The sequence below is a fragment of the Gorilla gorilla genome, chromosome 15, assembly GCF_029281585.2.
Source record: "Gorilla gorilla gorilla isolate KB3781 chromosome 15, NHGRI_mGorGor1-v2.1_pri, whole genome shotgun sequence".
NCBI lineage: Eukaryota > Metazoa > Chordata > Mammalia > Primates > Hominidae > Gorilla > Gorilla gorilla.
Window position 1 is genome coordinate 24,556,209 of NC_073239.2, and position 24,406 is coordinate 24,580,614.

The window sequence follows — 24,406 nt, forward strand, 5'->3', positions numbered from 1 at the left end:
TGTCATGCTTGCTGTCTCTCCACAGAAGTTAAAAGATCTTTTAAGGGGGCAATATTTTATACTTTTTGTATCACTCAGTGCCTAGCTGCTCAATAAAATATTGGTCAGGGATAATAAAATAGGCTAAATCTAATCTAACACTAGAAAAATGAATATCCATTTTTACCATTAACTCTTCATGATGAAAAGCTTGAGACTCTAAGCAAGTAACATACTAGTCATTTTAACCACAAAATTACAAGGTTATGCTCTTTTTCCCAAGTAATAATTCTATGAAGTAAAACACAGATATGACCAAACATCAACAATCTGTTTCATTTCCCTGCAAATCTAAAGTACTGTAGACAGCTTCCAAAACACAGTGGGGGGGGCGGGGGGGGGGGGAGATTATCCTTTTTGGTCTCTCTTACATCTAAACTCCTGCTTGCAATTAAAACTCAAAATGTTTCTTCTTCTATGAATGATTCCCAGAGGTTCTGAGGAAAACAGGCATTCTCTTTCCTGCACCTCTTAATACTTTTAACTATTTACTCCTTTATACAGCTTGAGCTATTATACCTATATCTAATTTATCTTGGTATTTCCAGGGCTAGGCACATAGTAAGTGCTAAATAAAAGTAATCTGAACTAATGAATAACGAATCAGAGACTTAAAAAAAATTAATGCAGATCAGTTTTTTTTTTTAAGGGGAATTTTTTTTTTAACTTTTAAGTTCAGGAGTAGATGTGCAGGTTTGTTTTAAAGGTAAAGTCATGTCAAGGGGGTTTGTTGTTACCCAGGTATTAACCCATTAGTTATTTTTCTTATATTTAAATAATAAATATTTGTCTTATATTTAATTAAGTTAAATATTCTTATATTTAAATACAATACATTTAATACATGAAAATAGAAGCTGTCCTGGTTTGGGAGGGTGGGTTGTCATAGGAAGTCTCAAGGCATCTAGGAAAAAAACCCACAGGAATCCAAGGAACAGAGTTTGAAAACCAATTAAAGTTCATACTTAAAATTCTTAGCATTGAAGCGTTTTTCTTAATTTCTAATATGGTTTTTCCTAATCGACAAAAGCCTGCACTTAAAACAAGAGCCTGATTACTCAAATTACTGAATGATGAATCTACTGATGTTTCTTCACAGTTCTTTTAGAAATTAAATTCCCTTGGTGTACTTTAAATATATAATACAAGTATCTTTTAGGAACATAGACATCACTAAAACAACACTGTACAATGCTTCTTCAGCCAATTATATTACTACACACCTTCTTGGTATGCAAAGAAAAAACTGTGGACCATACAACCCAAATAAATAGTTCTTAAAATAATATCTATGGAAACTACAGTTGTGACAAAACTTATTCTGTAGCTACCAAGAAAATCTCTATTATGCCATTTCATATTTAAGAAGTGACCACTAAAGGCCAACACTCATCTTACATCCTGCCAATGTTGGAAAAGTTTAGTAAAGTCTTTATGAGACCTAACTTTTTCTTCAATTAAAAAAGTGAGTTAGAAAACTTATTATCGCTACTTCAAATCCAAAAAAGGAATGCAAATACAATATTCATTCCTTAAATAATCTTAACTTTCAAGGTCAAAATAACTCTCCAAAAAAATGACTGTGCTAATATGCTTTTCAAACACAAATAAGAAGGGGAGACGGTTTTCAAAACATTTAGGATAAGTATCTTGTGACAGAATTAAGGCAATAATTTTGCAACACATTTTAAAAATTGCTAAGGTCGTTTAAATGGGGAGGGACACTACAAAACTCATAAAGATAACAGAATTCTGCCGCAATTCTTACATCAAAGTGTAACCCACCTCACTCCCCAGTACTCTTAATAATTAATGTACAAAGAATGGCAAAATAAGACATGTTGATCTGGGTTTAAAAACACAGCCTACACAAGACAACCAAATCAATAGTTATTTAATCATCTGTACCGTCTGATTCTGCTTTAAGTCAATTAGATCAATAGTGCTATTTCTTGAAAATTACAAGCATAGGTATGCGCAGCCTTTCACTCCAGTGCGTTTAGTCATAAATTGCTCCAGTGTCTGCAAGTTTTTGGTGACACATACTTACCGCTCTTTGTACTATAGATAAAGGTAATGGAGGTCAATTAGTATACAAAGGATAGATGAAAGCAAAAAATGAGAAAGGAATTTAAAATGAAAGCAAAAACTTACTCAAGAAACTATCTAGGTTACCTAGATGGTTAGTATACTTATCTACAAACACTGAATAAGAATACCGTTTTATCGTATTACAGTACAAATAAACTAGAATTCACAGCAAAAGGTTTCATTAACGTATTTTTAAACCAAACATTATTCCAAATGTCTAATCGCTGCATCTAGATGAAATTTTTGTTAGGAGAACCATTTTAAGTGGAAATGTAGAGCAAGCTCCCATGAAGTGAACGAGATCCTTCATGCGGATAAACACCACCTAACATTCTAACTGAATACTGGTTCTGGATTTAAGTGGAATTGACAAACTCGCCCCCCGCCCCCACCTGTAGAAAGCAACATAAGCAAGTACTAGTAAATACAGCGAAGCATTTTGCTGTTTTACACCTGAACATTTAAAAAAAAATTCAGTTTCTTACCTATCACAAAGGAAAAAGTAAATGATCGATGAGAATTTAAACTTAAAACGTGAGCACAAACCCATCTATATGCCTATCTTGCTCTATCTCAAAATATTTGAATTCCCATTTATTAAGCGATGGCCAAATCCGAATTTCTATCACATGGTAGAAGTATAAGCGTCTCCCCTACAACTTTTTCGGGATTTTACTAAACGTCCTAACAACAGTTTGCCCTTACTTCCGTGCACCTTTCAACCTCAGCTACACCCCGAGCCTCCAGCTCTCTTGCATTTCTAATAACGCTGAAGAGGGAGGGTGAGAGGGAGTGAGTATTTCTGTGTGGATAAGTGCGCGCGCGCTCCCGCGCGGCTCCCCACCCCCACCCCGATACTTTTCTTTAGTGGAAACAGAGGAAGAATCTGGAGGTTATTCTAGCGAAAACTCAGTATCAAAGCCTCAACCCAGTCGCAGTCAGCCCATAGGACTCTGGGCTCTGGATGCGCAGTGCAACTTCTCATATCTTACTCCAAGCTTCAAAGCAGATGGAAAATTGGTGAAGAGAACCCAGGGAGGAGTCGAGGAGATGAGGGAAAGTGAAAGGGCCGATCCCCCTACAAGGCGTTTAAGTTTGAAACCGAGACTGTGTTTCCGCGAGTCTGCACCCGCCCCGTGTACCCTTTCCAGGTGGAACTCGTTAACAGCAGCAACCCGGCCAACGGACACCGCCACCTCCCCTCTCGACGGACCACCCGAGACTCGAGCAAGTGAGGCGGCGGGCGAGAGCGGACGCCTGGCGGGGCCGGCGATCCCCGGCCAGCACCAGGCCTCCGCCGACCCTGGCCCCGTCACCTGTGGAGAAAGCACCCCCTCCCCCGGCCTCTCTGCCCTTCACGCCGAACGTATCCCTAACGCTGCAGCTGCTGCCCGCCCGGCCTGCGAAAACCGAGCGCAGCGCCAGGCTCCCCTCGGCGGCCGCGCGGCCCCAGCCCCTTCAACTGGTTACAACCGGCAGCGGCGACCGAGCGGGGCAGCTAGCCGCAGGAGGGTCCCCGTCCGGGAGGGGGCAGGCAGGCTTGGAGGAGCGGGGGCCGCAAGGTCCTACCTAACAACGTCGGTCTCCTCCGTCTCCTCCTCAACGGCAGCGGCCCCGGCGGTGGCGGCGGCAGCGACATTCCTGGGGACCGCTCCCGCCGCCGCCGCCTCCTCCTCCACTCTCTGCTCGCCTCTCTTCCTCGGCGCGCTCACCGAGCGGCGCGTCCCTTCAGCCACCTCCCCCCGCCCTCCCCGACACACACGCCCCGAAACCCTGAGCCCCACGGCTCCCGCAGCCAGCTCACCCACCCTCCCTCCCTCCCCGCCACCAGCGGCGGCCCGTCCCTCCCCCCTTCCCCAGCGCCCGCCGCCGCGCCGGGCTCAGTAATGGCGGCCACTCGGGCTCCCTCGCGCTGACGGATTTCTCTCCCTCTCTCCCGAACTTTACCTCAGCATCTCTCCCGGCGCGCGCAGCCACACACCCGACCGGGGGCGGAGCGGCGGCGCAGCCTGGACGGGACGCGCGCGCGCGCGCGCACCCGCGCTGCCCTCCCCACAATCCCCCGCCCCCGCCCCCTCACCTCGCGACGCCTCCCGCGCCGCGCGCCCGGCACGGCCCCGCCCCTGCCCTCGTCTCCCGGGAGCCTGGGAAGGCGCGAGCGATCCAGTCGGAGGGAGGGGGACGAGCGCGCGGGGCCGCGTCCTCGCTCGTGTCCCCGCTCCCTCCTCCCCTCTGCTTCTCCCTCCCCTCCACTCCCCCATTGGCTTCTACCCCTCCCCCTTCTTCCTCCGCCTCTCCCACCATTGGTTCCCTCCCCTACTCCATTCCTTCTCACCTTTTCCCTTTTACCCATTGGCGTGAGTATTTTTCCTCAGCTTCTCTCTTTCTCCGTATTCTGCTCCTCCTCAGTCCCATCCTCCACGCTTTGGAAGCTGCTGCCTTGCTGCCCGGAGCGCCGTCGTCCCCGAACCTCCCCTGCTTTCTCCCTTTCCTTCTGTTCCGGTTTCTGGTCGTAACTCAAGACCAAACCACCGTACTGCAAAGGAACCAGATATTGTGCTCGCGGTTCCAAACCGGGCATGGGCACCGAATGCTTCTCGATAAATCCCCTTATGGTCTCTGAGCATTAAAGCAAGCAAGGGAGGAAAACATGCGCCCAAGCTCGTTCGCAGGAACATGTTCGCGTGTCTGCGCCTGTGTGCGCAGCCAGTTTTCTGGCTGAGGATCGCTCGCCAACTACAGACATCACCCGCCCAGGACCCGGTGCCACACTCACCCAGAAGACGAAACTCCACAGGAGCGAGAAGAGGAGTCCATTTCTCCGTCGGCTCGGCACGGCACGGGGATGCAGGCCCCTGATTCAGTACGTTCTGTGAAAGTGGAGCGAGAAGCCAAGACGTGGATCGAGAAGCCCCGTGGGGCGGGTCTCAGGGTGGCCCAAAAGACCCCTGTTCACGCCACTACCAGCCTAACTTTAGGAACTGTCGTCCACCTGGCTTTTATTGTACTGCCTTAAACATATTCACTTTTTTGAGGCTCTAGAAATTTCACAAGTTTTGGGGTAGAGCACACTGGGCTTTGGGTGTGTTTCTCATGAGGGCACTGACGCTGAATGGTGCAGTGAGAAAGGACGGTAGAAACCACTGCCTTTGCTTTTACCATTGAAGAAACTGGGGTCCTGTGACTTTCCCGAGGTCATCGGAATCTGCCTTGCACAGGAGACTTAAAATAGTTGCCAGCAGATAAAAGAATGAGCAAAACCACATCTACTCCAATTTGTTAAGTCTGAAAGAAAGTAATTGAGGGGGGATTCCTCTTTGGGGAAATATTTATTTCCTGCATTGAAAATAGTTTAATGTTAGTAAACATATAAAAAGTATTTTAAATTCAAGTTATTCTTTATTTCTTATGTTACATAAGGTACTGAAGTTAGCCAAGGTTGCTTTTGTGTTATAATGATGCAGCTGCTGCCAACCAGAAGTACATTTACGGTCTGTCAGTAAAGAAAACAAAAACTGCCTGTTGGTAAAAATCTGTTAGAAAATATTTGTCAGTAAATCTGTCACAATATTCCAGCAGAAGTTCTGTTCGTTTTTCCGTCTTCCTGCCCTTCTTCATATTTCTCAAAGGTAGACTTAATAAAGGTAGAAGAGACAGTTCTAATTTTTATATATATCTCTTGCTCCCTAATTTCTAAAAGGCATAACTAAAATGCTTTATTCGAGCCACTCCCTTGCATCTGAATCCTACCTACCAAGTAGGTTAAGAGTAGGTTAGGTAAGGTCTGTAGCTACTTCTTTCTTTCAGTTACAAATTGTAGGTGGGAAAGAAGGATGCGGAGGGAAACTTGCAATGAAAGCAAACAGAAAGAAAAAGAAGTAAAAAAGGAGAGAAGGGAATTTGGTGGGTGGTCCAACCATCAAAATGTGGTACTAATGCCATAGGTATCTACACCACTTATGTAAGTTGGAATGTTAATGCATTCCAACGCATGTTTTTACCTTTGTACTGAAAGCCCTTCAGAATACCTGAAGTAAACATATAAAAAGTATTTTAAGTTCAAGTTATTCTTTATTTCTTATGTTACGTAAGGTACTGAAGTTAGCTAAGGTTGCTTTTAGTGTTATAATGATGCAGTTCAAAGTCATAACCTGAATAAGATGTTAAGTACTATAGAGTGTACACCCTAAAGATACCTTAAAAATTATGTCCTAAATAATCAGAAATTTTAATAATCATGGACATGTATCAACATAAACCAAAGCCAAATAAATCAGGGCTTCTAAAGAAAACGTTAAAAAGGTGTAATGTTCAGTTATAGGACATGATAATGAGGCAGGGAAGACTTGAAATCTCGTTTATTTTCTTATAATGAAGACACCAGAAGACGTTAAAAAAAAAAAAGATCACGATTTCCAAACAATGATTTTCATAGTCGACATTATTTTTAGTTCTTTATCTTGATTTAGGGAGCCTGGAAATTTAGGACTTCGTTTCTTATTAATACTAATAGTCTAAAGGTGTTTACCAGTACAAATAAGTTATTGTATGTAATTTGCTCTTCTCAAAAAATAGAGTTTTCTGTATCAATAAAAATCTGAAATGGGGGCCACAATTCTGTGGCTAATAATGCCTATATATCCATAAATAAAAGGCATCAAAGAGCAGGAGGAAAAATATGTAAGATGGCATCTTTAAAAATTGATCAGGAGCCAAGACTTCAGAGAAAAAGCTTTAAAACACCCACCCTCCCTACTCAAAAGGATAATTTTTAAGAAAATAGGTAACTTATTTACACACACACACACATGCGCGCGCACAAAGATGGGACAGAAATGGAAATGGAATAAATATTAACAAGCCCTCTCAAATCAACTACTCTTCTTATCTAGAATAAAAAAGTTAAGCCTCTCTTCTGCTGTACTGGATAATTAAAATAACTGGACTCTTTGTTCCTCGTTTACTTTGAAAAAATTAGAATAAGATTTGTCAGGCATTTTCGGTTTTTAATTTAAATTTTCTTCATAAATCTCTAGTTCTTCATCACATCCTAATAAAGTATTAATATGCATGGTCTTTTTGAGATCAAAAGACATGACAGTCATAAAAAAAGTTATCATAATTCCAGCTTCTACCATTAGTGGTAATACTGCAATATTCAAATGTTTCATATGTTGTGGCTTCAAAAGAACTTACCCTATAGAGGCAGCTACACCCCCTGCTGGAAATCTTTGATCATAACAACTTTGGCTTCTGTAGTCTCAATCAAGAACATATGAAAAGCCAAATAAAGGGCCTTACCACTCATGACAGAATTGACCAATACTTTAGCCTGTCTGATACAAGACAGGCTTTTGGAGAACAACCTATGTCAGAATATCACCTTGATTACAGACAAAATACACAAAGAGGATGGAGAATAATGATGTAAATAGCTAAATAGCCAAAACACTTGTAAGATATTTGCTTAATTTCCAACTGTATTTCCGCTTTTTACCTTATCCCCATCTCCTGCCTAGACTTCTCTTTTTCTCTCTATCTCATACAATTAGGCCTACTTGAGGGGAGGAAGAAGGCAGGATAAGATGGGATGTTAATCCTTCAGCTAGGCAAATAATGGTGTATCAATCCACAGTAGCCATTTGCGGCATTAAGGTGCTTAAGGGCTTTCCCCAAATTTGTTTTATGGGTACCAATGATATTTTCAACATGAAGAAAAGGTGCTAATTATGTCTTGGCTGTTACTGTAGAAAATATTTTGACAAGAGTTAAGGTAATTGTGAGCATGGGACTGGAACAGGAGGAAAGTAGTGCATTGACCTTCTTGGCATTTTGTTCCACAGAGCCTTGTTCTGTTGATATTCCAGAACTGTATTTTCAGACTGAAATCCCAAAGATGGTATCAGAGTCTAGCTTCAAAATGTCATGCTTATGCAACTCTACTCCTAGGACATAACTGAAATACTGAAAGCAGCACACTATTTTTAAATAATTAGTATTTTGTAAAGATTATTTGTAATGCAGACTCCTTTTAAAGGAAAAACAATTCATTCAGATCCCACCAGCACAAATACTTTAATTAGACAAAAATCTTCAAGTTATTTCCTCTCACAAAAGGAGGTATTGTTGGGCCATCTGGACTCTCTACTGAGTTTTTATGAAAGATCACAGCTTGAATTTAATCAACCCCAATAAAGTTAACCCCATAAAGCTAAAAAATAATTGCAAGAATTGCTAACTGAAGGATTTGAATTCTCTGTTTGAGATTGTTACCACTGTCATTTGTAAATCATTACAATGGGAAACAGGAACTTGTATTGCTTGACTATTTAACCTCATGAACATAATTTTTGTGAATTTCCCACTCTCTTTAGACCAAATTTAGATTGTGAGTCTCTCTACGTAGGAATAACAAAATGAATGTTTGGCTCTATATAATAACTAGAAGATCATTAGTAGAAAGTTCAATAAATGTTTGATAATAATAACATGAAACACTCTAGGTTTTATGGATTTCTGTGGATTTGTGGCTAACAGAAGGCTTTAGATTATATTTTGAAGTGCCAGCTGAGATAATCACTTTGGAAAATACAAATCATTTAAAGAAATCGCTGAATTCACCTGTGAAAGTTGAGTTAGATGTCCTTCCTCAAGTGCAATCGACATATCTCCACATAACATCTCTCTAGTAGGTAAATGTGAGTTACTAACAACAAATAACTATAGGTCTGAAACATCTGGAAACATTCTAAAGAACTGGTGCAGTATAGTTTCTGAAACCAACGATAAAGTGGCTAATCACTTCTCAATTAAGTCTCTGTCAGTTTTCCCTATTATTTTAAACTAAAATAGATGGTAAATACTTATTTTGCCAATTCACTATTTTTCTAGTTCAATAAATATATACATACTTCTAAATACAGAAGGCCCCTGACTTACGATGGTCCAACTTAAGGTTTTTTGTCTTTACGATGGTACGAAAGCAATAGTGACAGCATTCGGTACAAACTGTACTTTAAGCACCCATACGACCATTTTTTTTTTCACTTTCAGAACAGTATTCCATACATTACATGAAATATTCAACATTTTATTATAAACTAGGCTTTGTGTTAGATGATTTTGCCTGACTGTAGGCTAATGTAAGTGTTCTGAGCATGTTTAAGTTAGGCTAGGCTAAGCTATGATGTTTGGTAGGTTAGGTGTGTTAAATGCATTTTTGACTTTACAGTATTTACAATTTATGATGTGTTTATTGGGAAGTAACCCCATCATAAGTTGAGGTGCATCTGTACTTCTGTATGTCTCAAATTACAATGTGATTCTTTTGATGAACACATAGCTTCTTTCATATACATCTGTTATAGAGTGAGGAATAAGAATACTCACCTTCTTTCTCCAGCTAGGCTTCTTACTCCTCTTCGGCACAGCCCAGGACAGGCCTATATCACATACATCATTTGTTTCTGGTTATAATTCTTACAGGAATAGACATTAAATAACTTTTTTATGCTATGCCACAAAATATTTATATTAGTTATTCTGAGATTTTACAAACATGACAATAATGTAAAAGTGATGTAGCAAAAGCATATAAAGAGCTATATGTATCCTATAAATTAAATTCTTATAGAATTAAATTTAAAAGGAAGCAATTATTTAAAATGATATTTTAGAAGCATGTATTTATTGAGGTAGAAAAATAGTCATAATACTTTATGTGGGAAAAAATGGTACAAAGCAATAAAAGCTGTATGTTGTTGTTGTTGTTGTTGTTGTTGCTGTTTGAGATGGAGTCTCACTCTGTTGCCCAGGCTGGAGTGCAGTGACTCAATCTTGATCTCAGCTCACTGCAAGCTCCGCCTCCCAATGGGTTCACGCCATTCTCCTGCCTTAGCCTCCCAAGTAGCTGGGACTACAGGCGCCCGCCACCACACCCGGCTAATTTTGTATTTTTAGTAGAGACAGGGTTTCACCATTTTAGCCAGGATGGTCTTGATCTCCTGGCCTCGTGATCCGCCTGCCTTGGCCTCCCAATGTGCTGGGATTACAGGCGTGAGCCACCGCCCCCGGCCTTAAAAGCTGTATGATTCTTATAAAAAGAAAATGTCTGAAAATAAGATGACAATATTATTGACCAACATGTTATTAGAGATTTTAACTAGATGGTGAGATTACAGCTAATGTTTATTTTTTTCTGTCTGTGTTTTCTAATTTTCTACAATGAACATAGTATTTCTTGTACAATAAAAATTTGAATTATAGTGGGGTTGAAAACTGAGAAAGGCAAAGAGACACTGTATAAGGCAGGATAAGGTAAATTGTCTTGAAGCAACTGGCTGCCTACCATGTATGTCTCTATTTTCTCTTTTACGCTTCTCTTTTCTTCTCTCTTTTTTTACCCCCTCCTACTCTTACTTTAGGTGTTTTTTCCTTTTTCCTTTCCTTTTACTTTTTAATTCTCTGTCTTCTTTTCCTTCTCTCTTAATTATCTCTTGGGCCTCTTACAGGCCACATTAGGTATTGCCTGGTTCCGTTTGTGGCAGTCTGTGATATTGCCTGGAATGAAATGGTCTATGCAAACATCTTCTTGCCGCCACTGGATTGTATTGACTTTAATGACCTTTTAAAAAGTTCTTTTACGGCAAAACATACCAAGCAAAGAACATACATTTTATTATCCTTTTATTTTTAATTATGTAAATGTGCCAATCAGTAGCATTGCCTATATTGTAGGTGGTCTCACTGCAACTGTGTTGAAAAGCTTTCAGATATAGACAATAGGTAGTTTTCTCCAGTACTGATAAAGCTGAGCTGATCTTTCCACCTGCTTTAGTCTTTCCTTTTTGGACCACAAGGTTTATAATAAAATGTGTCCCATCTGGATTTGTTGACACTTGAGTTACCTTCGAATTCCACCACATCAGTAACTAATGGTTGCTTTTCCAAGTTGGGGCATTTCTTTAGTAGAGCTCCTCCTCTATCTACTACATTCTCCTTAGCAGAGCACAATCAATTACCAGCTTAAAAGGTAAAACTGTCTGACTAAAGTGCAAAGGAATTATTATGTACACAGCAGTCTGTAGTGGAAAGACCACTGAACTGGGGAGTCAAGAAACCTGAATTTTATCTCAGGTTCTGAAACCTGAGATAGTGGTGGCTAGGTGGCTAATCACTTCACAGTTAAGTCTCTGTACGTTTTCCCTATTATTTTAAGCTACGATAGATGGTAAATACTTGTTTTGCCAATTCACATTTCTGCATTTTCTTCAAATGCAAATACTGTGTGATCTTCAGAAGTCACTGAATCTCCCTGAGCTGGTTTCCTCATCCACAAAATGGTCCCTTTGCTGCTCTAACATTATTTAGTTCGAAGTGATTTTGCCCAAAGACCAGGCTTCCCTTCTTCCTGGTTTACCCTAAATTTAGCACCTACCTGTACCCACCACCACACCTAGAACAAAGCTGTTACCTTTTGCTCCACCTTTGGTTTTGTCTACGGCCCTTACCCCATCTCCCTCCACAAAGATAATTTTTTATTGCCATATGCATGAAACCAAGTAAATTGATATTCATCCAAATCCCATACCTAAAGTCTATTTCATTCGATTTGGATCTCCAGATTTCCCACAATAAACCTGTCCCATTCATGTTATAAAGCCAGTGATTCTGGACCCTCCTTGCCAAAAGGTTGCCTTGTACTTTCTAAGCCCATGGTTCTTTCAATTTTCTAAATTTATTCATCACTTTGCCCCCTCACCCCGCCCCAGCAGTACAATCCAGAGCATCCAACAGCCCATCCTAGGCCCCCTATATAACCCTGTCTAGTAATCTATTCAGGCCATACCTTTTGTCCCTTATGCACGTTTATAGCTAGTCCCATTTTCATCCTTAGCCCCAGGCAACCACTACTCTACTTTCTGTCTCGAGAAATTTGCCTATTCTGGACATTTTGTATAAACTGAATCATACAATATGTGATCTTATGGATCTGGCTTATTTTACTTAGCATAATGTGTTTGAGGTTCATAAATGTTTTAGGATGCTTCAGTGGTTCCTTCCTTTTCATTGCTGAGTAGTACTCCATTGCATGGATATGTAGAATTTGTTTATCCATTCACCACTTAACTGATGTTTAGCTGGTTTCCACTTTTTGGCAATTATGGGTAATGTTGCTCTAAGCAACCAAATATTTGTGTACATATGTTTTAATTTCTCTTGAGTAGATACTTACAGGTAGAATTGATGGATCCTATAGTCAATTTATGTTTAACCCTATAAGAAAATACCAAATATTTTTTCAAAATGGCTGTATCATTTTATATGACTGCCAGCAATGTATAAGGGGTCTAGTTTCTCTATAATCTATAATATAGTATGGCCAACACTTGTTGTTGTCTATCTTTTTTATCATAGCCATTCTAGTGGATATGAAGTGGTATCTCATTGTAGTGTTATCTATCTATCTATCTATCTATCTATCTATCTATCTATCTATCTATCTATCATCTATCTAGAGACAGGGTCTCCCTCTGTTGCCCAGGCTGGAGTGCAGTGGCATGATCATAGCTCACTGCAGCCTCAAATTCCTGGGCTCAAGTGGTCTTCCCACCTTGGCCTCCCGATTAGCTAGGACTACAGGCATGTGCTGCCACAACTGGCTAATTAAAAAAAAATTTATTTTTTGTAGAGACAGGGTCTTGCTTATGTTGCCCAAGCTGGTCTTGACCTCTTGGCCTCAGGTGATCCTCCCACCTCAGCCTTTCGAAGTGCCAGGACGACAGGTGTGAGCCACAGCATCCAGCCTCTCATTGTAGTTTTAATTCATATTTCCCTATATGACAAATGATGTTTGGCATCTTTTTATGTGACTATTAGCCATTGGTATCTCTTTTTTGATAAGTTATCCATTCAAATCTTTTGCCCATTTTAAAATTGGGAAGTCAGTCTTATAATTGAGCTGGGCTTCTTTGAATTGCAAATTCTTTGATTGAATTTTTAAAACAAATCCTTAAAATGTTTTTCTTAATGCAGTGATGACTTTTTTTTGTATTTTTATTTTTATTTTTTGAGATGGAGTCTCGCTCTGTTGCCCAGGCTGGAGTGCAGTGGTGCGATCTCGGCTCACTGCAACCTCCATCTCCTAGGTTCAAGCGATTTTCCTGCCTCAGCCTCCAGAGTAGCTGGGACTACAGGCTCACACCACCACGCCCGGCTAATTTTTGTATTTTTAGTAGAGACGGGGTTTCACCATGTTGACCAGACTGGTCCGAAACTCCTGACCTCAAGTGATCTGCCCGCCTCAGCCTCCAAAAGTGCTGGGATTACAGGCGCGAGCCGCTGCGCCCGGCAGATGACTTTTATATTTTCCCTGTACCACTTCCCAAGAATCATTTTCTTGCATTAGCAGTACTTCTTTTTCCCAAATTGCAAAAAGTTATTAAAGATACAATGTCACTGAGTAAAATACTCTCTTTGAGGGCATTCTTACAGTCATTCTATTTCACTGGTAACATGTGGTTGTTTAGACCTTCCCTTATTCTTCCGTCCTCAAACAGGATAGCTTCGTGCCAGTTATCCTATTTGATTTTGTTGTAGAAGCCGTGCATTCATTCTATCAGAAAATCTAGGTGAAGAACTATTAAACAGTGAGCAATACGCTACCTGATCCACTTACAAGTGGATTCTCCATCTCAATAACATGAGCCTTGAGCGGGACTTTTTAGGCATATCAATCAAAACTGAGTGACTACCATTAACCTTCTTTTCCTTGGTGCCTAATTCATTTTCAGTTAGTAAATGTCTCTGAAAGTGAGTTAACTCTTTTAAGCCAACAGCATACAAATTTAGTAGTAGTTCAAAGTGATCTTTTCGTTTGATACCTCAAAATAATGCCATGCCTTTTAATATTTTGCGGTGCCAGGCAACTTCTTGGCCCCAAAGAAATCATGTGCCACAGTGGTTTAGGAATTAGAAAGAAAAGAGGTTACTGCAGTTTGGATACTCAGTTCTGATTTACTGTGTGTATATCTGCAGTGTGGCCCGCAGGTTCATATCATTGTAGTTAGCATCCCAAGCGTCATCCTAATTCTAATAAAAGAGCTCTGGTTTTGACAGTATTCTGTATGTTTGCTTTGTAATGGAACAGGCTGCTGACAATTCTTTGAATTTACCTGAGGGTAAAACTCCTCACCCTACCCCACTTCTCCACTAGTCACCTCATCAGTTAACTCAGTGTAATCAACTGTTGCAATCCACCATTCAGATTTTTAGCTAAATCATCACAATAGATATTTGCAAAGGTATTTTTTGATCGGCTGCCATTATGTACACCTGCAACTTACTGAAAACTCTTGTCTATCAAAGTCTCCTAAAACTCAGAGAATAAATACTCCGTAAGTTACTAAGAGGAAATGTCCTCATTTGAAAGTGGAGTCTTGCTACAAAGTAGCAACGCTTTGGGAATACTGACAATCTAGAGCTCCAGGAACACTCCTCAGTCCCCTTAGTCCTATTACACTGATCCAGATCTTACTTAGTTTTAGTTTTTACTTGAATTTTGTTGAGAGCTCTTGTTTTAAAGTGGTATGTGTTAAGTATAAGCTGGTAACAGGGTGATTCATTTTAGTTTATTGTGCGTTATTTTATATATGAGATCTACATGTGGTTTTATATATTCTGGAAATTCCATATGGTCCCAAGTTTATACAAATATTAAAAACAAGTATGGCCTGGGCAACATGGCAAAACCCCATCTCTACAAAAAAATATAAAAATTAGTCGGGAGTGGTGGTGCATGCCTGTACTCCCAGCTACTCAGGAGGCTGAGGTAAGAGGATCACTTGAGCCAGGAGGTTGAGGCTACAGTGAGCTGAGATCGTGCCGCTGCATTCCAGCCTGGGTTATGGGAGTGAGACCCTGCCTCAAAAAAAAAAAAAAAAAATTAAATAGCCTGGAAAGAAATATATCAAAATATTAACAGTGGCTATCTCTGGGTAATTTTCTTTAAAATATATTCACCTTATATATTGTCTTATATATTCATTTTACCTTCTTATATATATGTTCTTATACATCTTTATATTTTTTTAGAATTTAAAAAAGAAGGTGTTTTTTAATGCTGCACATGTTAATCATCTCTTCTCATTTAAAATATTCCTCAAAATTACAATGATTGGTAGAATAAAAACACGAGTTAGGAATCCTACGTAGACTTTCTCTTTAGAGTACTGCTTTGAGACATTCTCTCATTCAACAACCGTCAATTTGCACCCACTGTGTGCCAAAGACAATGCTCCAGCCAGATACATAAAGATGAAAGGCACGATGCCTGCCTACAGCAAGCTCATTTTCATGTTCTAGGATTGGATCTTAACTGAGAAATTGGCCCATAGATTACATTTCTGTTACAGTATAATAGCTTCATCATTTACAATTTCTCATTTTAAACATGACAAGCATGATAAAAAGAGATGATAGATAGATAGATAATAGAGTCTTGGAGAGTGACAAATTTGAACAGAAACTAATACTTTATCAAATTGACCAACTAACTTGCTCAAATTACTTATGTGATTAGTGTGTTTTCAAAACTCACATTCTGAATGTTAGAAGCACTTTGAATCAACTCTGTTGTTTTTCTTTTCTACTGTCAGATTTGTAGACTCATGGTTTTGTTTTTTGCAGTCGTTAAGGTTAGCGCCATGCCACCAAATGACATACAGGCCATTCTGAGACTGAGCAAAATATTGTTTTAACTGGCATATAACCGTTTTTATTTGGGTTTCTGTGGAATTTGAAAGTCTGCAACTCATCCAAAATAAGAGCATTCCACAAATTCCATTTCCTAACAACCATCCCTCCTTCATATACTGTTTCCATTTCTTTCAATGTAACTAAATTTTTAGCAGGACATTCCAAGAAAAGTTATGAAGGGAGGTGTTTTAAGACAAGCAAAACACAGAATTCGTCCACAAGTCCTCCTAGTGGTATTAACAGTACAGTAGTAGCAGCAGAATCAGTGGTAATAGTAGTATAGAAAATAAAAATCATAATATAGTCAAACACTTAAAACATCAACCCTTTTAAATGACTTTAGGAAATTCCAGAATTAAAAATATCAACACTTGTACATGTATTGGTTGATTTAACACAAGTAATATTCATAATTCTTTAGTAGTATGTGCTATTTCTCAAACAGTTTAAAGAAAAACTCTTTTTCTATGTTCCCCAATTTTTAGCCTACAAAATGTTTTTCTTTCCTTTTCTGTGTGTGTGTGTGTGTGTGTACGCGCACGTGTGTGTGTGTGTGTGTGTGACAGAGTCTCACTCTGTAGCCCAGGCTGGAGTGCAGTGATGTGATCTCAGCTCACTGCAACCTCCACCTCCCAGGTTCAAGCGATTTTCCTGCCTCAGCCTCCCGAGTAGCTGGGATTACAGGCGCACACCACCACACCCAGCTAATTTATGTATTTTTAGTAGAGACGGGGCTTCCCCATGTTGGCCAGGCTGGTCTCGAACTCCTGACCTCAGGTGATCTGCCCATCTCGGCCTCCCAATGTGCTGGGATTACAGGTGTGAGCCACCGCACCCAGCCTGTTTTTCTTTTAAGCGCAAAAATTTATCTGCACTCTAAACATTTTAAATGCAAGGAGAGGCCAGGTGCAGTGGCTCACACCTATAATTCCAGCACTTTGGGAGGCCTAGGTGGGAGAATCTCTTGACCCCAGGAGTTCAAGACCAGCCTGGGCAACATGGTGAAACCCTGTCTGTATAAAAAATTCAAAAATTAGTCAGGTGTGGTGGTGCACACCTGTAGTCCTAGCTACTTGGGAGGCTAAAGCAGGAGAATCACCTGAGCCCAGGGAGGTCGAGGCTGCAGTGAGCCATGATAGTGCCACTGCATTCCCACCTGGGTGACTGAGTGAGACTCTGTCTCAATCAATGCAAAGAGAAACTGAGGGACAGATTCTGCTATGGAGAGAAAGTCTTAAATAAGACCTTGGCTTGGTGTGGTGGGTCATACCTATAATTCTGGCACTTTGGGAGACCAAAGTGGGAGGATCGCTTGAGGCCAGGAGTTTGAGACCAACCTGGGCAACAAAGTGAGACCCCCTCATCTCTATAAAATAAATAAATAAAATTATCTGGGTACTGTGGTGTACGCCTGTAGCCCCAGCTACTCAGGAGACTGAGGTAGGAGGATCTCTTGACCCCACATGTTTCAAGGCTGCAGTGAGCTATGATTACACCACTGAGCTTCAGCCTGGGCAATAGAGTGAGACCTTGTCACTTAAAAAAATTTTTTTTAATTAAGAAAAAAGAAAACTCTGGCTATATTTCAATGTAACATTACTCCTGCAGCATCTTGTTTCCTGAGAAATTCCGCTAATGGCAGCTCCCCATACGGGAGCCAGTCTCTTCTGATGTGCTAGTTAAACTCAGGAAAATTAATGGTTATGAGGCACATACATCAAGGCGAGCATAGAACCCACAGAATATAATAGCAGAGGAGACACTGAGAACATTCTGATTGTGACTGTCCAGTTGGTTTGCTGAATGGTAATAAGTGTTTTATTCTGGTCCTCGTTTCATCTGGGAAAAAGCCTTGGCATGTTTTTTCCAATTCTGTCTTTGCGCAGGCTCATGGCAGGATGTTTTGTTATGGTGATATGCTGCTGCTCACTGTCTCTTCACTGAACACAATTTATTTTTATTATTTTTGAGACAGAGTCTTGCTCTGTTGCCCAGTCTGGAGTGCAGTGGCACAATTATAGCTCACTGTAGTCTGGACCTCCTGGGCTCAAGTTATTCTCCCATGTCAGCCTCCCAAATAGTTGGGACCACAGGTGCATACCACCACAACTAATTTTTAATTTTTTTGTAGAGATGAGGGTCTCACTGTGTTGTTGAGGCTGGCCTTGAACTCCTGAGTTCAAGTGATCCTTGACCCTCGGTCTCCCAAGTGCTGAGATTACAGGTGTGAGCCATCGCACCCAGACTTGAACACAATTTAATACAAATACTTCTGAGTACACTAAATTATGGGAAGTATGCTCTGTAAGAACTGGAGTAACTTGAATTCTTTTGCTTGAGAAAAAGAAGACTATTTTTAAGCATATAAAGGATGCTGTGATGAACAAAAGAAAATGAGCTTACACTCCCATAAAGTTAAAAAGAAAAAAGAATGTCCTGACAGTGCTAAGTATAAAAATTAGACTCCATAGCGTTTTGTAGGCTTCTCTAGAGGTGTTTAAAAAAATCAGAGAAAGTCAGGTGTGCTGCTGGTAAGTCAGGATAAAAGACGGTATATGTTCCTATGATAGATACTTAAGTGAAAAATGCCATTAAAACCAAATGTTCAATGTATCTTAACATGCCTATAAAACAAGATTACGTTTCACTTGGTATGAGCTCATGGGAAATAGTGCTCTAGTGGCACATTGTACATACCGATATCAAAGTATTTGTCATATTATAACATTTCATTGGGTTATTTGTCTGAGTTCTTGGTCTCAGACTAATATTTGCAACAGTACTGCAGGTCCTCTATTCCCATAGTTAATAATAATAATGATAAATAATAATAATAAATGAGGGATTAAGTCATCATCCCGTTCCATATTTGTAACTTTTTAAAAAAACCTACACCTGCTCAGATAACAACATATTTGTGACATTTTGAATCATCCAAAGTTTAATAAATAGGCAGGAGAAGGGATGTTGTGCCATGCCTACCAAACTTTTCATATTCACTTCCAGAAATTTCAGTAGTTTCCATGTGGTATTTCGTGTTTTGACAAAATGTGGGACAAATACAAAATGACAAAAAAAACTCCACAAATTTCTTATCATTTTAAAATGAGCGGATTTTGTTCATTCTAGTGGCATTTAGGTACATTTGAAAAATAGTACCTGTGGGACACTGTATGTGAGGTCTCCAGACAACGCTTCGTATGCATATATAAGGATTCCTAGCAAAAGTCTCAGGGATCTGGATTAACAGGTTCAAAATAACACCCGGAGCTGAGGAGACCTGGATCTGCAGTAACTCCCTGAACACATATGAACGTATCTTCTCTCTGAATCTTAATTTTCTCATCCATAAAATAAGGAGGTTGAATGGACTAGCTGCTCTTTCAGAATCCTTTGAGCTCTAAAATTTCTTTGATTATATCAAGCCCTTTATTTAGCAACCACGCGCAGTGAATTTAAATGTCATAAGTGGATGTAAATGTCAATATGTGGCAATATTAATGATTTTCATGCTAGGGAAATTTTTCTTATTAAAAATCTATCAATATTCCTATACATTTATGTTTAGTGAACCCATTATAAATATTAAGCATGACTATTCTTTTTTGTTGCTGTTTTGTTCTATTTTGTTTTTTTGAGATGGAGTCTGCTCTGTCGCCCAGGCTGGAGTGCAATGGCACTATCTCATGTCACTGCAACCTCTGCCTCCAGGGTTCAGGAGATTCTCCTGCCTCAGCCTCCCGAGTAGGTGGGATGACAGGTGTGCACCACCATGCCTAGCTAATTTTTGTATTTTTAGTAGAGATGGGGTTTCACCATGTTGGCCAGGCTTGTCTTGAACTCCTGACCTCAAGTGATCTGCCTGCTTTGGCCTCTGAAAGTGAGCCACCTTGCCTGGCCAAGCATGACTATTCCTAAACAATGTTTTATCTTTTATATTTCATTTAGGCAACGTCTTAGTCTATTTGGGCTAATATAACAAAAATACCACTGACTGGATAATTATTAACAGATTATTTTTGACAATTCTAGAGGCTGGGGAGTCCAAGATCAAGATGCCAGCAGATTTGGTGTCTGATAAGAGCTCATTCCTCATAGATGTCACCTTTTCACTGTGTCCTTACATGGCAGAAGGGGCAAACAAGCTCCCTTGGGCCTCTTTTATAAGGGGATTAATCCCATTCATGAGGATTCCACCCTCATGAACTAGTCACCTCCAAAAGGACCCACTACTTAATTCTACATATGAATTTTGAGGGGACACAAACATCAGACCATAGCAGTCAGTACATCTTAAAATTAGGTTTCAACATTTTTATCATTATATTTTATATGGAAACATTGAAGTCGGTCCAAAAGATTACACAGGAAGTCAGTGACAGAAATCATAACAGTGTTCTCATTAGGAAGTAATTTCTGCAAAGAATGCTAAAATAATCTGTTTATGCTCTCTTCATAGTAATAAATTATTGAAATAATAATTGGTGATTTTCTTCTCTAAAATGAACACTTTCATAATTACTGATTACTATTAACATAGCATTTTCCTAGTTTATGCTATTTGATTGTAATTGATTAAAATATTATAATTGCTGTATCAAGGTTTGTCTATGCTTTTTAAACATTGAGGTTGAACTATACCTTAAAATATTGATTTAATATTATTATTACTTATGTAAATAGCATCTGCAAGAAAATTTTGGGAGTAAATGAGTTCCTAAAATTCTAATAAGTGCTTTCTCAGTAAATTTCAACAAATTATTATACTTTTTAATTTAAAAATATCAAGTCGCATTTAATTCTAATGTTTATAGAGCTATTTGATATGTTTACTTTCCTTCAGTAATATGATTCCAGAGTTATCATTAGCATTTATTTTATCCTTTTGACCATGTTTTTCCTAAAGTGTGTTTATATACAAAACCAGCATGACTTTATACACAAACACACATATTTAATATCTAAATGCCATGCACAGATTTCTTCTTTTTCTTGATCATTTTGTACTCTCAGTGGATATTCAGGTAGCCACAGGAATAAATTTACTGTATCATTGTAAAACCTAATTACAGGAAAACATGTTTGTCTTAAAATACTGAGAGTCTAGAAATGAAGGGATTTCTACTCAGAAATTTGGGATAGACAGTGTTTTAAGAGCACCTGAGCACTCACTGTACCAGGAAGAAGAGTAGCTTTCAATTTGGAGCAATGGAACTACTGTCCAGAATAAACCAGTACCAGTTTAACAAGGGCTTAGTGTGTTTATATTTCACCCAGGTATAAAACATTGCATTACGAAGCTAAGAAGTCATGTCAAGCTAAGATAAGCATGACAAAGGTCCAGGGGTTTAGCTGGCCATGGCAAGGAGAAAAATAGAGCCTAAGAAATGAGGAACTTAAACCTAGAACAATTCCACAAAGCCAGGGAGTATGGCATTGAGACATCTGTCACCTCAGCCTGCCCTTCTTTTTACCTTGTCTCATTTCTGAATGAAGTAGAAAGACTGGACCACATTGTAGGCCCTATAAGGGGTCAGCCCCCTTCACAGTCACCCTGCTGTGTGGAGATAGATGCATTTATGGAAACTTGACTCTTCAAACCAGAGGAGCAAGCTTTGCATACTGATTAAGCACTTGCAGATTTAAGGCTGCTGAGCAGTCTCTTCGAGAAGCTTTCCCAGGATTGCTTGGTGGAATCAGCAGAGGAGGATTTTCTTCAAAAATATACTGAGTAGGGAATGGTTGAGATACAAACTGGAAAGCGCTGCATGAGATGATTAGGGTCAGAAGCGACTCATTAGAAACTCACAAGGGTATAAATAGGCGTTGATTGGCCACTGCACGATGAAGAGGAGCCAAACAGGATTCTAGACATAGACACAAATAAAACTTCTCAATTCTTTAGTTGAGAAACACTACTATAGTTTTAAAGACTAAAAGAAAGTTCAGAAATTAACTTCAGCTTTATATAATCACACAGGAAGCAATTAAAGGAAACAAGACAACTTGCTTGTTCAGAAATTAATTTCTATGCTAATCTTAAACCCCAAATTTTTGCTAATCCTGTTTTACTTTAATCACTTTTACAAAAGTACACACACTTAACCATGTTTTCCAAATGTCACTGTTTAGCAGTTTTCACAACATATTTAGTTCTGATACAGATCTTATCATTCTTATAATCATCCTAACAAATAAAAAGGGCAATCAAACCTAAACGCAATCACACACAAATTTTGAAATGCTTCTTGGTACAGGTGCCACAGAAAATTTTTATACATCAGTTTGGCCCAGTCCAATTAATCAGAGGACCCTGCAATAAGCCTCCGGAATCACCTCTGTGGGCTGAGGGGGAATCCGACAAATTACCAAATGATGGACGGACAATTGCTGTCATGATGCCTTTTGGCCCATCAGCAATCACTAGATCATGCAGAAGTCATTTTCCAAAGTAATGGTTATTTCCCTCTACACAAAGTCTTAAAAAGGTATAAATAAAATGACTATAGCTTTAATATGGATTCAGACAGGGACCTCTAAACCATCCTTCTTCCTCTAGGTTGAAACACATGTATGACATCTGAGAAAGAACTGTTTGTCCAATTAGTTTACTCAATCAATTGTTCATTCATCCTTTCATTTAACCAATATTTACTGAGTGTTGGATATTGTGCTTGGTGCTGAAGATATTAAGATAGAGACAAATCCCCTATCCTCGTTGTTTAATGTGAGAGGCAAACAGAAGAACATCAAACTATAGTGTTAATCACGCTAGAACACTTTTCACTGGGTGTGAAGATGCACTGAGGAAGGCCTCCCTGAGGAGATTAAGACTAGCCAGAGTCTGAAGGAGGAGAAAGAGCCATCACGGTGAACAGAGTAGGGGAGAGCCAAGGGACAGGCACTTGTCCAGAGGGTAGAGAGAGGGGACAATTTTTAGTTTTGATTTAATTTCATTCTGTTCTCATTATCCATCCTTTTTAATGAAAAAAAAAGTTAAAAGAAATAAACTTAGTAGGAAGCATTTGGAAAGATGAACTGTGACTGCACTGAACTTCAGCTCATAGTTTTATTGCTTCAGGCCAGGGAAAGGAGTCAGTAGTCTCCAAAGACCCCTTTTCCACTTTAAAATTTTCTGATTTTTGAAGCTGTAGAACAGGCCTAACGATAAAAGTGATAAAGAAGATTAACTTGCATTTGTGACAATAGCAGACAGGTTAGGTAGGAGAGGGTGCAGGGATAATACAGGAGGAAGTCCAGGAAGTATGGTCAAATGGCCGACAGTTAAGTCATCTTCCAATATTTTTCCAGAACTCTATGGCCCTGGTTCCTCAATCCCCTTTGAACACTACTTATAACTTTCCATGTGAGAGGTTGCAATACATTCCCATTCTTAGAAAACTCCATGCCCATTTAAAAACACAATTCAAAACATGACCACTACAGTTGTAGCCTGAATGTCTCATTTTTTCAACACTTTAAATGTCAGACTTCTTAGATGTCTCTCTTCATCCATTAGAAGTGAAATCATGGAAGCATTTTTTCTTTAAACCCCAAGCTGGGCAAGGTGGCTCACACCTGTAATCCCAGCACTTCAGGAGGCCAAAGCAGGTGGATTGCCTAATCTTGGGAGTTCGAGACCAGCTCGTCTCTAATAAAATACAAAAGACTAGCCTGGCATGATGACATGCACTGGTAATCCCAGTTACTCAGGAGGCTGAGGCAGGAGGATCGCTTGAACCTGGGAGATGGAGGTTGCAGTGAGCTGAGATTGTGCCATCGTACTCCAGCCTGGGCAACAGAGCAAGAGTCTGTCTCAAAAACAAAAACCAACCAACCAACCAAACAAACAAAAAAACAGAAAATATACATCAAATTTAGCAGCAATCCTGTGGTGGGGCTTCAACAGAACTGGATTGCAATTGTCTAATCTACTGAAAAGTACTTTATTCCATTTTTGCCTGCCTCTTCAAATCCATGCCATGGGATAATTTTTTAAGGGACTACTTCATTTGAACAGTTAAATTATCCTTGGATGTTGCACAAGATTGAACAAATATAAAACTGAAACTGAACTCAGCATTAAAACAAATCATTATGATAAAAACCCAAGTAATAAGACATCATTAAAACTGTGATTAAATTAACAGAAGTGGCACAATTTTTCCTTTGTCTTCCTTCTTTATGAAGCTAAAGCTTCTTTATGATGACATCTGAACGTATTTGAGGGATCAGTTAAACCAGGGTAGAGTTCCAACCTCCTACTAAACAGGGAAGAATAACAAAACCAAGGGCTATTATTATTAAGTGTTGCAATAGACAGTTCAAAGTGGCACTCAAAAAATTGGTATATCCTTTAACCATTTATGTGAGTAAGTATATGTATATGTACATATGTCTATAAATTTAATATATGGGAAAAGGTTTGGGTAGATGCACACTTGCAGAGGAAAGTGGATAGAGTGCAAGGAAAAGGGGTAAGGAGATGGCAAAGAGGAATTTGTAACTTAGGCTTTTATGC

General features: G+C 39.6%; 1 protein-coding gene across 5 annotated transcripts in view; it reads right to left on the reverse strand.

Moving 5' to 3' along the window:
• The window catches only part of ARHGAP5 (Rho GTPase activating protein 5), an 84,635-nt gene extending 77,404 nt beyond the window's left edge, over positions 1–7,231 (reverse strand). For 2 of the 5 annotated variants that reach the window (XM_055361323.2, XM_031001766.3), the window contains exon 1: positions 4,078–4,202. The gene's annotated coding sequence lies outside the window, so the exon portion shown is untranslated. Of the gene's footprint in view, positions 1–3,699; positions 3,841–4,077; positions 4,203–4,465; positions 4,667–4,906 lie in introns of those variants that run through there. The other 3 variants (XM_031001768.3, XM_031001764.3, XM_031001767.3) reach the window with 2 other exon arrangements.
• Between the last annotated feature and the right edge of the window lie 17,175 nt (positions 7,232–24,406).